The sequence below is a fragment of the Podarcis muralis genome, chromosome 1, assembly GCF_964188315.1.
Source record: "Podarcis muralis chromosome 1, rPodMur119.hap1.1, whole genome shotgun sequence".
Lineage (NCBI taxonomy): Eukaryota > Metazoa > Chordata > Lepidosauria > Squamata > Lacertidae > Podarcis > Podarcis muralis.
The window spans coordinates 68,928,827-68,942,397 of record NC_135655.1 but is presented as its reverse complement, the minus strand read 5'-3'; the positions used below and the strand labels follow the sequence as shown (position 1 = coordinate 68,942,397).

The 13,571-nt window shown below is 41.9% G+C and overlaps 1 protein-coding gene and 1 long non-coding RNA gene across 7 annotated transcripts in view; one reads left to right on the top strand and one right to left on the bottom strand.

The window, feature by feature from the left end:
* The window catches only part of DENND2B (DENN domain containing 2B), a 151,455-nt gene that overhangs the window by 115,097 nt on the left and 22,787 nt on the right, over positions 1-13,571 (bottom strand). Inside the window, exon 2 of one of the 6 annotated variants that reach the window (XM_077930615.1) lies at positions 1,356-1,446. The gene's annotated coding sequence lies outside the window, so the exon portion shown is untranslated. Of the gene's footprint in view, positions 1-212; positions 464-602; positions 853-1,355; positions 1,447-13,571 lie in introns of those variants that run through there. The other 5 variants (XM_077930618.1, XM_077930612.1, XM_077930628.1 and 2 more) reach the window with 5 other exon arrangements.
* LOC144328062 (uncharacterized) lies at positions 5,784-10,926 on the top strand. The gene is made up of 2 exons (XR_013393306.1): positions 5,784-6,019; positions 7,835-10,926. It is a non-coding gene; the product is annotated as an uncharacterized LOC144328062 (long non-coding RNA).

The following is a 13,571-nucleotide window of genomic DNA, read 5'->3' as shown; positions in this document are numbered from 1 at the left end:
TCACACTGCTGGAGAAGTGAACTCGCTAGCAAAGCAGCCGCAGTCTTAAGGCAACCTTCCCTCCTTTTAATTGTTTAAATCCCAAGCACAGACTTGATTTCTTTTGCTCCATCTATTTCTTCATTTAAGTGCATGTAGGCAGATCCACCACCAGGAAAAATTAAGCAGCCACTCAGAAGCCAAGAACCCAAACAGCAAAATAAAAGAATTACCTTCAATGTAATCACCATCATTGCAGTGGATGTGGACCCGACTGCCATTTGTGGGTCTCGAGAAACTTTCCTGAAAGTCTCTCTCTCTCTCATGTTGGAATACTTCACACACAGAGAAAGTAGTAGTCCTAGTACAAGATTCAACAACTTTTTACAGGCAAAAAGATCTATTCGTCAGGGCGGGCGGTGGGGTGAAATTCACCATTTCCTCCCTCTTTGCTAAACAAAACCCAACTGCTAGGGCATGACATCACTCCTCGGAGAATGGGATTCCAAACATACGCTGACATGCAGCTCCAGAAACGAAAAGGAAAATTAAAAGAGAGGGAGGGAGGGAAAGAAAGAGAAAGAGGCAGAGACCAAAAAAAAAGAGGGGGAAGTTTTCATTACCTGCCACTTGCAGCACTTCCCCTTCCACGCCATTCTCGATTTTTGTATTTCCCAGACCAGAAAAAAAGCTTTGCCCTATTAGCTGAGGCACTGGACGAACGAGCGACGTTCAGAGTCTAATACCTGCTGTGCTTCCCACAGCTCCTTCTCATGACCTTTCACAGCACAGATCTCGGCCAAAATGATTGCAGGGAGAGTACACAGACTGGCTGGGTCAGTTGTCATGGTGATCATTCTCACCCTTTCTCTCTCACTCACACACGCTCGCTCTCCCTCCCTCCCTTCACACACACACACACACACACACACACACACAGTGTGTCACAATTCTGGAAGACATCCATGAAACAGCATGCCTTTTCATCCAGGTTTTTTTTCTACCCCTCGAGCATTTTGCCCCTCCTCCTCAACCGCCACCGTTGCTCTCACCAAACCAGACGCTTCAAATTGATTATTGCTGCTTCAAAAAAGATAATGCCCTTTCAAGTCAGTGACGTCGAGTTTAAGGTACTTTCCACTCAGCTAAGGGTTGCAGAGACAGGTTGGGTTGCAAAATCTTTCTGCAATAATAATAAAAAACACACACCGAGGCCTGCCACTGCCTGAGGTGGGGTATGTGTGTGAGAGAGGGGAAAGTGGGGGGTGTCATTTGACATTACAGATTTGATATCTCTAGCTCCGAGATCAATCTGAAATACAATAGGAAGGATTACAGAGCTGGAAAATCACTCTTCAGGCAGCTAAATGGCTTACCTTGTTGCTCAACCCAGCACTTTGTGAAAATACTTAATTTTTGTAGATATTCACTGTCGCCAAGCAGGGCATCCTGTAGTCTTTCATCCTTCTGTAGTTAAGAAGAAAAATATAGATGTGAGTTAGGAATGAAAGAGGATTGTGAAATGAGAAAGAGAGATTGCCATTTCTCCCAAAAGTTTCCTTGCTTCCAGGGCATACCACTCATTGCGGTAGAAATGCTACCCACATTCCACACAAGTTAACCATCTATTCGCCTTGCCAGTACCTGGTTATGTTGTCAACAAAATGAGTGTGACTTGGGTATGCATGACAAGGCAGAAAGCTGTTGTCTTTTGCCACTGGGAAATAGTTCTTTAGAAACAAGCGGAAGTTCTTTTTGATACTTTTTGCTACAGCTTCTGAGTGAATCTCCTATTTTTTCCAACCTTTCCATCTTTCTTACTGTTTGTGCTTTAAATGTGCTTTAAAAGTATGGAGTCTTTTCATCTTGCTTACTGTTTGCTTGACACAATGTTATTCTTAATAATGAAATTTAAATAAATTTGCACTGCACAACTAAATTCACAACAGAGAAGAAAACAACACACATAAAATCAGATGCAAACTGTGCAACTGTATGCTTCAGTGCTTAAAAATGAATAAAATGAGCAGATTTTTTTTAAAAAATAATAATGCCAGTTTCAAAGTTACAGAGATTAAACAGAAAATTCTAATTATGAATATGTAAGTGTGACGAATGCCAGAATCCACAGGATTATTTTCTACATCAGCCACAAATCTAAATTCATTTACCTTTATCACAGTTCTGTGTGAGAACTGTCTTAACAAAAAAAAAAGACTGGTTGATGCTTTGTAGACTATAAAATAATTTCCTATGTAAACTTTTTCCCATTTCAAAACATTTTAAAGTGATGCCCACTTTAATGTCTAGCAGTTAGGCACCATGGCAACGCTGGATAAAATACTTGGAAGAAAATAATATTGTTTCTCTTTTTAAGCTTATTGCTATGGAAACAAAAAGGACCCTTTTTAAATCTCATTGAACTCAATGAGAACTTTGACAGGAATTTAAATGGGAGCAAAAGCAAGCCCAAGCCTTTTAAACTTCAAGATAGGGCCTTGGAGACTTCCTTCTTTGGAAAGTTAATTGAAGACAGTCAGTGAAGATTTTAAAAGCTCCATATAAAGTCTCAGAAAATCTGAACAGTTCCCGTTTCTCCTATGTGAGCAACATATGCAACGCTCCCCCTAGTGGGAAACCAAGTCCTTTAAAAATCTCTATTCTTACAGAAGTCCACATCTTTCATACACTACCCAGCATGTTTTTTAAAATGCAGAATATTACAACTTCCGTAGAACCTTTCTTAACGGATTATTCCAAGAACATAAAAAGATGCCAGCAGGATTGGGCCAAAGGCCCATTTAATCCAGCACTCACAGTGTCCACCCAGATGCCCATGAGAAGCCTTGAAGCATGAACATATCCTCCAACACGCTCCAAAGAAAAACCGGGGTGTGCGTCTTTCAGGGCTGTGCTCCACCATGAGTCACATCACTCTCGCAAGAGCACAACCCCAAAAAGTGTGCATCTTTTGGGGCCACAATCTCCCAGGAGCCAGGTGATATATATTGATTTTTATGTATTAATAACTGTGTATTAACATAACATTTTAATGTGTAAGTCTGTATTTTTGTGATGTTTTATTTAAGTTGACAGTTCTTGCTTAATTTTGTGTTACTTTTATTGTTGTTAGCCGCTCTGAGCCCAGCTTCGGCTGGGGAGGGAGGGATATAAATAAAATATTATTATTAAAATATATTATAATATATTAATATATTATAATATATTAAGCGGCATAGAAATTAAATAAACATTTGGCACAGACATGTACACTCCAGCCACCTCCAAGAAAAGGAACTGCCATGCTGATCCTGGCCACCACATCAACCTGCTTGTGAGCATCAAACAGCAGAACATGGGAAGGCAATGCTTAGAGCAGGAGTACTAAACCTTTGGGCTTACTAATGTTATTAGACTACAGCACCCATCATCCCTGAGCATTGGCCAGGTTGGCTGGGAGAGGTAGTCTAGAATATCTGGAGGGAACCACATTAGTGGAGACTGATGCAGAGAAAGAACAGTGGACTGAACGGTAGTGGATTAGGAGTAAGAGAGATATTTAAGTGTACAGTGGTACCTCAGATTAAGAACTTAATTCGTTCTGGAGGTCCGTTCTTAACCTGAAACTGTTCTTAACCTGAGGTACCACTTTCGCTAATAGGGCCTTCTGCTGCCGCCACGCGTTTTCTGTTCTCATCCTGAGGTAAAGTTCTTAACCTGAGGTACTATTTCTGGGTTAGCGGGAGTCTGTAACCTGAAGCGTCTGTAACCTGAAGCATCTGTAACCCGAGGTACCACTGTAGTAGGTTGTAGGAATGAATTCCAGACAGGTGACAGATACCAATTTAGTGCTTGCCTCTCTCACAAATAAGCAAAAGCTTTTCAAATTGCTTTTCAAAATAGACTATTTCCCATGATTGTCTCCTCCAGATACATCATGGAAATGGTACAGGCTGCCAGGTTGGATGTCCAATAAGATATCACCCTGTTTATTTACACAGGATGATCTTACATGGTAGCACTGCAGTCACTTTGAACTGAAAATGCAATGCAGACCTATGGCATTTTTTTGCGGCCCCTTTTGATATTATGTTCTAAATGTTCTAAATGTGAGCTAGGAACTTTACACAACCTGTGGTGACTGAGCAGATCATTATCTTCAAAAGCTCATTAGGCAGCAGGCAGTAAAAGGAAAATGTCAGGCCGCTTTTTCTCTGAAAAACCATCTCTTTTCTGCAGGGTATCTCAAGTTCTTAAGATTCTTTTATTCTGCACAAGCCTCGAGCTGCGTAGTCATGTATGTTATTGTGAACTGCAGGGATCTGACATAAATAACTCTGCAACCATGAATTCAAACAAAAGTTTCCCTTCAAATATGCAATAAGAATTACAATTCCCAAGTGAAATAGGAATCCCCATGGCAATAGGTTAATGAGACTATGGAAACTAGAGATGGTTTTAAGGCCCAAACTACACATGACATAAGCCATGTATTTAAACAAGCGTGCTTAATCTGGCCATTTTTTGTTTGGAGAAAAAAGGAGCCATGGGTCCCTGACATGGTCCCAATAATCTGAGTTGGGTTTTCTGCTGAAAACAACTCACTCCTGGCTTGTTCAACCCCAGAAGTACTGTTTACTGCAAACAGCACCTTCAGCCAATGGCAGCCAAGCAGGGCATGATTTTTATGAGAAAACTGATGTTCTAGTGTGGCATCTGAATATAGACTGCATTTTTAATCAAGGTCTATATTGACTTATATTTTGATCAGGTTCATAAAGTCTAAAATGGGCTTAAATTCACAAATGTTTCATGCCAGGCAGAGAAAACCTTGGCCATTCTCCTAAGACAAGGGGCCCCCCTTGATTTATAGCAGAAAACAATTCTCAAAGTCGTAAAAGCTGGAATTACAGGCTGAAGACCAAGGTTACACAGACCCTACATAATTAAGAGTGGGTAAACAGTAAAATGATACCCTGGGCCTCTCTTAAACTTGAGCCACAGGACAAAAGGCCAAGAGCACACGGAAAACAAAACAACTGGCTGGAGAAGGAGGGGAGTGTAAACAGGGGAATAGACTTTTTTCTTCACTTTTATTTTGAGGCTGTAAACTGTTCCTTCCTTTTACTTTGAGGAGATTTATCCTTCTAAAAAGCTATATATGTTATGTATGAAATATGCTGGCTTAAATGTAATTATGCAAAGGATTTAAGAAATGCTAGATTCTTATTTCATATAGTTGTAAGAGTTGTATTTAAGTCAGCTCCCCTGCCAGACAAGAAGACGCTATCTGGGCGCTCCTGATATATAGTTGTCAGACATTTGTTTAGAAACCTTCAAAATGAAGGAGATCTTTCAATGTTGATGTGAAACTCAAGATCCTTGACATATGTTTAAGATAAAAATTTAAGATTAACCATTTGTTTTAGAAGGCAATAGGGCGAAGAGGGCAAGAGGTGAGCTGGTAATTAATATTCCTTGTTGAGACACATGTAAGATATATTATTACTTATTTGTCATTTATATATAGCTCTTTGTCTCCCTTATAAGGATAGAAGGAAATGGGTGTATCTTTTTGTGATTAGTTATAGCAATCAGCCAATAGGAAATCCAACCAGGCTGGTTGGACAGATGCAGCCACAGGAGGAGCGAAGGGGGCTGGATTAAGGAAATATAAGTGCTGGCCATAATGGCAGGAGGCCAGGCCAGAGCTTGGTAACCATATACCACTGTGCCTCTCATTTATTTGTCTGACAAATAAATTATTATTTTAATTTCTCTATTGCTGCGTTGAATAATTCATTCCAGCTAAGCGTTAACCACAAGCAGGGTGCTACATTTTATGGTGCCTGCGACTCGGATCAGTGGTCTGCTGGAACGCAGCCCCTTCGCCTTACTGGACGGGGTACAAGACAGAGGACCACACTGCCTACCCAGCGCGCAATGGAAAAATTTTTTCCAGGGGAACGCAGCAGTCTCGTCTGTCTGATACCCTGCCCACCGACGGCGACGGACCGGGGGGAAACGGAACCAGCTAAGGGTAAGTGCACTAAAGGGTTTTGGCCCTCCAATTAATTGGGAGGAAGAGAAGTCCTGATCAAACTTCTGCGTCTCAGTAAAGGGGAACTGAGTACGCTAGGTGGCTGGGTACATCAGATGGTGATCTGGTGTAGGGAAAAGGGAAGATTGGGAGGTAGAGTGTGGTTGAAGTATCTAGCACATTGCATGTGTGAGAAAGTACAATGTGTAACTGACCTAAGTGTGGAGTGAGTACTACTTCGTTTCCCAGTAAGGTGTGTGTGTGAGTGACTGAGTGGATACTTCACAGGGCCATACAATGGGAGTTGGGGGTTCAAAGGGGGGAAATACACCTCTTGAATGTATGTTAAATAATTTTAAGAAAGCCTTCTCAGGGGCATATGGAGTCAAAATGACGCCAGGGCGCTTGAGAACGTTATGTGAACTAGAATGGCCAAAACAAAATACTGAATGGCCATCTCAGGGAACCTTTGATATAAATTTAGTAAGCAAACTTTGGTCTAACATCACCAAAGAAACTGGAGGGTGCCCAGAACAATTTTCATATATAGATTCCTGGCTGAGCACATTAAATAAAAATCCTCCATGGATAAGGGAATGCAAAGTCCAACGATGCAAATTATTGGCTGTAAAAGCCGAAGCTAGGAAAGGAATCTTGCCAAATAAACTCAAACCCATTTTTGAGGGACCAGAGGAAGAGGTGTTTCCACCTCCACTCTATGCTCCACATCGAAGGGAGCCTAATTCAAACCCTCCACCAGTTGTAACCCCAAGGCAAGAAAGTGGAACGAATAATGGGGGTAGAGACACAGAACTTGACTCCTTGATAGATTATGATAAATATCTTCAGGAGGCATTGGAGTCCTATAATGAAGCCCAAGCAGAAGTGGTTATTCCATCTGTGAGTCCCAGTAGAACTCCATCTACAGTCTCTTTTAGTGGAACAACTGATTGCCTACCCCAAACCCCTGTACATCCAAGTCCTAGAGAATTATTACAGAAGTTACAGGGAGACCTTAATCGGTCAGCAAGCAATACAGCCGGGCGTATTAAGCTGCTAAAAGAACGCCTTGGGACAAATACCATCCCCTATGATTTGAGGCCCCTAGAGCAAAGTGAAGAAAAAGGTCACGTAGTAGCCCCTCTCAGAAGAGTATTTGATGCACTTGAGGAGCCTGTGCTGGTTAATGGGCAACCTGGACCACGGCCACCTCGAACTTCGACCCTGCAATGTATTCCATTCACAACTACAGTCTGATGAATTGGAAAACGCCCCATCTTTCGCAGAAAAACCTCAGACTATGATGGACTTCGTGACCTCAATAGTAAATACTCATAGTCCTACTTGGACAGATTGTCGCCAGCTCCTGAATACTCTCTTCACCACTGAGGAAAGGAGAGACATAATTGAAAAGGCACAGATATATTTGCGTGAGCAGGCCAGAGTGGGAAATATTTATAATATTGACCGTCATCTCCAGGACAACTTTCCCTTGGAAGATCCTAATTGGGATCCAAACAATGCGATTCACCTGGCCAGGCTTACCACCTACCGCCAGACGCTTGTGCAAGGTATCTGCAGGGCATGCCAGAAGCCCACTAATATGTCTAAAGTCTCAGGAGGGTAGATGTGTTACCCACAAAAAGACTTAAGTTGTCACCTTTTGAGCTCCTGTATGGGAGGCCGCCCTCCTTTGTTCAGGATATTCCAACTGACCTCAAACAAATAGGAGACCATGTGACACAGGGACAAGTGCAATCTCTCTCCCGTGTTTTTGTCTCTCTCCCGTGTTTGTTTGTTTTTTTATCTTAACAGGTGGGCCCTCAAGCACACGCCGTGCAGCATTGCTGAGCAGATTCATCAGCTCCAGGCTGGCATAGCATATGGGTGAAAGAGTGGAAACGTGATCCACTTGCACCTAAGTGGCGTGGACCTTACACCGTCTTGCTCTCTACTCCAACAGCGGTGAAGGTAGCTGAGGTGACCCCCTGGATTCATCACTCCCGTTTGAAGAAGTCCGAAGGCAGTTGGACGTGCAAAGGTGACCCCTCTAATCCTTTAAAACTGACTCTCTCCAAAAACCCCTGTATCTAGCCCTACCGGGAACGGGCTAGGTCACGGGCAACATTAGACGACCGGCCTGCTGCAGCCACAATCTGGAAGCTGGCTGACCTGCGCACGCCTGAAGCTTGAGGAGCATCTGAACCAGCGATTGTGAAAGGGAAGATTCTCTTATACAATTGATTGACTGCCCCCTTGTGGAACAATTATCAGAGATATTACACATTGGGGATCCTTGGGATATATGTTTTGGTCTTGGTGGTTCCCCATTTCTGTCACTGGGGGAATTATATTGGGACTAATAGTTTTATGCTATCACAATAAGGTAATCTTTTGTGGAAGGAATGCATATGCTAGACATCAACATGATTTTATTATTAATCCTGATCCCTTGGTAAGGGGAAGGGTCCTTGAATCTGACCAAATTTGCTAAATATGGATTCAGCTATGACCACAATATGTGGGTAGGTTTAGCTGAAATGGTAGCCAATGTTGCAAATAGGACCAATTGCCTTGTTTGCTCTCTTGGGCCAGATGATTCAGAGGGAGGTATGCCCTTATTACCGATACCATTAGATGCCATTGGTATGGTAAGCGAAATGCCACACCAAACAGAAATACAGAATTTCCCCGGATGGAACTCAACTAAACCATTACGAGTTATACCTGTACAAGGGGAATTCTGTGTACATAAATCATCAGATGCAGCTGATTCTACTATGATAGGCTCTTCTCATTGTCACTATACTTGGGATTATATTAAGAATAGTCATACCTGGGCACACGGTACTACCTATCGAACTCGGAATACCTTGCCCTGTGCACCTCCTTTTATTCATGCATGGAAAGTGGTATGGAACACAACTGTGACAGAAAAAGGCAATCTAACATACTGCACTGTGAACTCTCTGCCTCTTTTGATATTTTCGCCTTCTGTACTCCACGTACCAAAAACCTCAGACCCGATGGTTGTGGTGGATATGTGGAGAATGGGCATACAAGAAACTCCCTTCCAAATGGAGTGGGACTTGTTTCCTGGGATGGGTATTACCACCAATGTGGATTTGCCCACTAGTTCAGCTAAGCGAACACGAAGGAATGCTGATATTTCTCGTATAGCAGGAGGAAGTACCCAAAGTTGGAGCGGTACTGATGATTGGCCGCCAGAGCGCATTATAGCCTATTATGATCCTGCCTCCTGGAATCCTGGTGAGCTCATACAAGGGGCACGGGATCCTATTTATAATCTAAACAGAATAATTCAATTACAAGCAGTAGAGGAACTTGTAACCAATGCAACGGCCCAGAGTTTGAGACTTATTGCACAACAGTTGGATGAAAGTAGAGCCCCATTTTGCAGCTGAAAATGGGAATGGATTATGTACTTGCCAAGCAGGGAGGTCTATGTGGAGTCTTGAACTTGACAGGGAATGCCTGTTGCTTTAACATTTCTGATTATGGTGAGGCAATCCGTGTGTTGGCCACAAGGAAGGATGGGATATGGGATGGCTCACCAATTGGTTACCTAATGTCACAGGACTCAAAGGGATACTATTGTCTTGCTTGTTTTTCTTGACAGTAGTGGTAATGGTTTTATGTATGATGCCATGTATCATTTCATGTTTTAGAAGTACAATTAGCAAGATGGTTTCAAATGAAACTTTACCTCATATCATGGCCCTATACAGAGCCTTACCTCAGGAATGTGGCATAAGATCAAGCTATCAAGGACCTTGGTGTGAAGCAAGGTCCTTGAGCTTGAAAGGGGGGAATGTGGCATCTGAATATAGACTGCATTTTTAATCAAGGTCTATATTGACTTATATTTTGATCAGGTTCATAAAGTCTAAAATGGGCTTAAATTCACAAATGTTTCATGCCAGGCAGAGAAAACCTTGGCCATTCTCCTAAGACAAGGGGCCCCCCTTGATTTATAGCAGAAAACAATTCTCAAAGTCGTAAAAGCTGGAATTACAGGCTGAAGACCAAGGTTACACAGACCCTACATAATTAAGAGTGGGTAAACAGTAAAATGATACCCTGGGCCTCTCTTAAACTTGAGCCACAGGACAAAAGGCCAAGAGCACACGGAAAACAAAACAACTGGCTGGAGAAGGAGGGGAGTGTAAACAGGGGAATAGACTTTTTTCTTCACTTTTATTTTGAGGCTGTAAACTGTTCCTTCCTTTTACTTTGAGGAGATTTATCCTTCTAAAAAGCTATATATGTTATGTATGAAATATGCTGGCTTAAATGTAATTATGCAAAGGATTTAAGAAATGCTAGATTCTTATTTCATATAGTTGTAAGAGTTGTATTTAAGTCAGCTCCCCTGCCAGACAAGAAGACGCTATCTGGGCGCTCCTGATATATAGTTGTCAGACATTTGTTTAGAAACCTTCAAAATGAAGGAGATCTTTCAATGTTGATGTGAAACTCAAGATCCTTGACATATGTTTAAGATAAAAATTTAAGATTAACCATTTGTTTTAGAAGGCAATAGGGCGAAGAGGGCAAGAGGTGAGCTGGTAATTAATATTCCTTGTTGAGACACATGTAAGATATATTATTACTTATTTGTCATTTATATATAGCTCTTTGTCTCCCTTATAAGGATAGAAGGAAATGGGTGTATCTTTTTGTGATTAGTTATAGCAATCAGCCAATAGGAAATCCAACCAGGCTGGTTGGACAGATGCAGCCACAGGAGGAGCGAAGGGGGCTGGATTAAGGAAATATAAGTGCTGGCCATAATGGCAGGAGGCCAGGCCAGAGCTTGGTAACCATATACCACTGTGCCTCTCATTTATTTGTCTGACAAATAAATTATTATTTTAATTTCTCTATTGCTGCGTTGAATATTTCATTCCAGCTAAGCGTTAACCACAAGCAGGGTGCTACACTAGATTGGGGTCTTTTCTACAACAAAGTGTGAGATGAAGGAAGGAGGCAAAGTATATTTGCTACTGTTGTGCCTCTTGGATATAATCGTGACTTATTAATAGAAACGTTGCAGCTGCTTGAACAACTTTAGGCTGCCACTGTGGGAAATTTTGGAGTGAACATCCGGTGCTAGTTCAGTCTAGGACCAATAGAGAAAATGCTGCCTCCAGAAAAGGGGTTTATCCATTATATTAAGGATTAAAGTAATTGATGTTGCTGTCTCCCCATATACTCAATAGCTACAGCAACCTTCACCACCAACCTGGTGCCCCCCAGCTCCTTCAGCATGGCTCTGCTCCCCCTAGCTCCAGCATCATATGGCTGGGGCTGATGGGGGTTGCAGACCAAAATATCTAGAGGGTTGGTGAAGGCTGAGCTGGGGTCTGAAAAGGAAGAAAATGCACATTTTCTCCTGTTGTTTTCTGGAACATCATAGAGCAAAGAAGCTTAGTGAGTAGCAGGGATAGGTGATTGTGCTAAAGGTTAACTAAAAATTAGCCCAACTTTGTGCAAAACTGCAAGCAAATTCAAAACAACATTTATTCATGCAGTTCTACATCTAATTAGTATTGTGTTGTGTTTCATTTATTTTATTCTCCATCCCTTCACTTCCTGCTTAGAGCTTATGACCAGGGATTTAACAATTACCAGTAACCTGGCACAATTTAGTCTACTGTTGTGGTACTTTAGAGATGGCCAAGAGCTAGATGTGCCAGAAATCTCAGACAAATCCTGTTCAGGCAGACATTTGCCCATAAAAAAGTTGAGAGGTGTTAAAGCCACTCACCTCACAAAGTACATTCAGATCAAGTCTGCTTAAATACAAAGAAGTCTAAGCTTGAAACGGTAGAGCACGCACTGTAAATTATGCATTGTCTGTTGTCTGTGTATGCACATCATTGAAATTTCTCTCTCTAAGTAGCAAAGTATTTTGCACAAGAAGTATCCAACAATCTTGAATCACAACTATTAACTATTAATCCAAATAGTTAAACATTCACCTAAAATACTGTGCAGTACAAATCTATGTATATATGTCCCATTAGTTTCAAAGGCACTTACTCCCAGGAAAGCACACATAGGATTACAGGCTTGCTAGCAGTGTGGATGAGTAATGCTACTAAACCAAGGCATCGTTAATTTGGTAAAACCATTTTAGGAACAAGGATGAATTTTGCCAAAGCACTGTGGATGAAGCATTTGGAAATCAATCCATCATGACATTCTCCTGTGCAAACCTCATTGAAATGGAGCCTGAATGGGAGATATTCACAGTGAGTTGTGGCTCTGACATCTTGATCTTAAAAGGCACTGAAAATAACATAGCAGAATGACTCCAATCAATCAATCAATCAATCAATCAATCGTTTTACACACAGAAATCATTTTCTAATCACAGTTCCAGACACGTCTCTAAAGGATATAGTGAATAGATAGATCTTCCCCAAACTGCTCCCCTACAGATGTTTTGTGCTGTACTATCTGGGGCTGATGGGAGTTGTATTCCAAAATGTCTAAAAGGCACTAGGTTGAGGAAGGCTGGAGTAGATATTTATAAGGCTAAAATGGAAAAAACATCAGTGCCCAAGCTATATCATGCATACTATGCATGTTGCACAGGTAGTAGGGATTGTTGTGGTTCATGGACAAGAGTGGAAGGAACTCATGGGTTCCTATAAAGCATAGAGTAAGCCCTGCAGTCCTGCCCTATTGTCCATTAAAACACCAAAACACAAGACTAAAGCACCAAAACACAAGGAGAAGAGAATGGCTGCATTTGAGAACTTGCATACACGGCAGTCTCTCATACCTTGAAATGAGTCACCTAATGCACCTGCCCAAAAGACTGGCAGCAGCTGCTTGAACATGATATGTGGCACACTGCTGTATGTAGCTTCCATAAGTTTGTAACTACTGGATGCAAAACAATATCAAATTGAGGAAAAGATGCTATTTTTAATATGTGAAAAATCAGGAATCAGGTCCTGTCATTCCAATACTACACACATTGGGTGAGATCCAATGTAGCATAAGCAGGTGTCCTTTCAGGCAGCAGGGCTTCTGCTTCCTCTTCTCTCCCTGCAGCCCACTGCACATCCCCAAAATCTGATCCAGAGTGTTATGTACTGAAGTTCTCACCCTGGGCCAGCAGGGGGATGCTGTAGATAGTTTTCACTCGGGTCCACATATGCAAATAAGGAATTGAAAGTGACGTTCAGTGACTGGATAGTTACAGAAAGTTGTTACTGTTGCGTTGTAGTGGAGCTCTATATAAGCAGGCTGGCTGGACCCTTCAGTTCAGTTCTGGCCTGTGAATAAACAAGAGCTGTTTGAAGAATCGCTGTGTCGTCTGATATGTTCACCCACAACTTAACACAGAGAGTTGGGAGACCTTCCATAAAAATATGGGGGGGGCACATGGGGGGGGTTCAAGGAGGGAGTAGAGAAACCTGAAGCAAGTGAGTGGACATTTTTGGATGTCACCTATTTGCATGTCATTTGCATGCAAGTCATATCAATTTCAGTGGAATTCCCAGGCAAGTGTGGT